Source organism: Macrobrachium nipponense, chromosome 6 (genome assembly GCF_015104395.2).
Source record: "Macrobrachium nipponense isolate FS-2020 chromosome 6, ASM1510439v2, whole genome shotgun sequence".
Taxonomy (NCBI): Eukaryota; Metazoa; Arthropoda; class Malacostraca; order Decapoda; family Palaemonidae; genus Macrobrachium; species Macrobrachium nipponense.
In genome coordinates, this window is record NC_061108.1 from 72,144,916 (window position 1) to 72,147,415 (window position 2,500).

At 39.7% G+C, this 2,500-nt stretch overlaps 1 protein-coding gene across 2 annotated transcripts in view; it reads left to right on the forward strand.

Moving 5' to 3' along the window:
• Nucleotides 1-2,500, forward strand: part of LOC135216688 (uncharacterized) — a 437,763-nt gene that overhangs the window by 326,283 nt on the left and 108,980 nt on the right. The gene's annotated exons all lie outside the window — the stretch shown is intronic.

A 2,500-nucleotide genomic window follows, 5' to 3' on the forward strand; every position in this document is an offset into this window, starting at 1 on the left:
CAAAAAGGTCGACTTCTTTAAGATATTCACGGGCTGGGATGAAAGGCTGCTGGTAATTAGTCTGCTCTCTCAAGAAGGTCCGCAAAATGAAGCGCTTGGGAGAGCCAAGAGTGCCAACCCACCGTCAGCCGTAAGGTCGAAAATGCCCCTTTTCCCGCGTACTCTTGCGACTGAACGTTGTGGCCCAAGATGGCACTGACCTGGCCCCAGGTTTCTTCAAGGAGGGTTGAGGCATTAAGTGATCAAACAGCATCTGTTCTTAAAGGCGTATTTTCAGTGCTCTGTACTTGATATTGTAGGCCTTGGTGATGGCGGTGACTTGTGCTCAGTCAGCAGAGGCGTCTCGATACACCGCCCCCACCCCCTTTCCTCCTTACCCCTTCCCTCTCCCCCTCCCCCGATTTCACAGGTTTTGGTGAGTTCCTAGGTGAATGTGGACATCCATTCAACAAAAAATATGCTTCCAGCATGTACGGTATGGTTGTTATATTTTTCATCAATATTGTTATTACTCCTGTTGTTGCCGTTATCAAAAGATGAATTTTAACAGACTTCATGACTCGGTTATCTGAAGTATATCATGTTGCTTCGTTTTATTGTCTATGAGATCTGGAGTTAACTTAGAGATTCTGGGCTTCTTGAGGGAAAATCCTCTCTCTCTCTCTCTCTCTCTCTCTCTTCTTCTTCTTCTTCTTCTTCTTCTTCAGAAAGGAGACCTAATATCAACAGTCTCGAAATGAGTGTAGACAGTGTTTACCCCGGCCTCTTCACTCCAGACGATATCAATTATGACGTGATTAAATTTTAAAATAATGTCTTGTTCATAACCGAAGAGCAGAAGTGTATGGTACAGTTACCGAAATTAACTCTTCCTCCAGCCTACCCCACCTCGTTACCCGGGTGATGATGAAAAATAGGATCGTTTTGTAATAGCGTTTCGAACGGTGGCAACGCTGAATGAATGAAACCAGGTAGACGTTGGAGCGCGTCCGAAAACAACGAAACCCTGCACGGGGCATGTAAACAAACCGCGGGGCCGTGTTATACAACAGCAAATTTCTGACTTAGGTGGTTTCAGACGCACCAGTGGGAAATCTGGCTTCATTTTCGTAAACGTTTAAGGTTTTGTAAACGATTAAGATTTTCGTAGTCTTGCCAGGTTTTCATGTCTCCTGGTAAGGGTTGGAGCCGTATTTTCTAAAGAGACAGGTATTGAGGGTTTTTAGTTTTTGTGTCAGATAGTATTCATCCATGGAAGCTGTTGGCTAAGTATTGTACTAAATTCAAATTCCTCATACGAATTTAGTTAATGTCTTCAGTAGTTGTTCTTGGTTGGTTGGATCGTTTGTTGATGTTTCGAACTAATTTTTTTTATGACTATCATTCTTTATTGAATCTTTTCATTGTTGTATAAGTTCTAAATATTCTTCGCCAGGTTAATTATTGTTAAAGCTGTGCAAATAATATTTCAACTAGATCTTTCTTTGACGGTGACTTTTGTTGAAATCATTAAGATTCACCTTGAAATTTGATTTTAAAGTCGATAACAGCCCACTTGTTTATCACGATTTCTGTTATTTTTCTCAACTTGCTGACATTATAATGATTAAGGTTATAATGAGAAATTAAAGCACTTTTTCTCGGGACCCGACTATTTTATGCCGGTCCTATCTTCAAAATCACGGCCAAACTTCAATACTTTCCTTGATATATTACTAGAACTGAAAATATACACTGAGTGCAGGACACTACGTAAATAAGAATTTTGTACTTCTCAAAACCACAAACTTGTAACCATTTTTGTTACATATTCACAAACGGAATATTTTCTACAGTCCACATAGGCATGTTTATATTTACAAAGTGACCAGAAATACGAACAAACACCAAACTCGCGGGATAACAAATGTCAATAACAGAACGGGATATGTAAAATCAACATTGATGGACGTTTCCCAGCAGATTGTAGAATCGATATGAGAGAGCGAATTCATATATCGGCTTTATTTAGTACTTGGTCGCAAATCTCTCGTTGCAAGTGCTGTGTGTGTGTGTGTGTGTGTGTGTGTGTGTGTGTGTGTCCGAGCAGCTTACAGGTATTGTACATTCGATTTCCGCTGAAGGTTGATAGCGTGGGCGGAGTTCTTTGGCCATTTAGTAGTGAGGATAAAACAAATTTTCAAATATATTAGGAACTTTGCGAGGTATTTTTATTGGAAACTTTTACTGTTATGCTTTCTTTGCATTTCCTTAATCCGGAGTTTATCACTTAAAAATTTAAGAAAAATTCACCTATCGTCATATTTAAGTCTAGCGCTAAATGAGTCATTCATTCTTCATAACATTTTAAAATTACGGAACCAGCCTAGCATCAAATGAGGAAGTAAAATGTAAAGTAACTGGTAATGGCTTTAGTCTCTTCACTGTTACTTTGCTTCTCAACACGAGAACAAACTGGAAAATGGTGAGATGTGCGAGGTCTGCTCTAACCGTCAACATC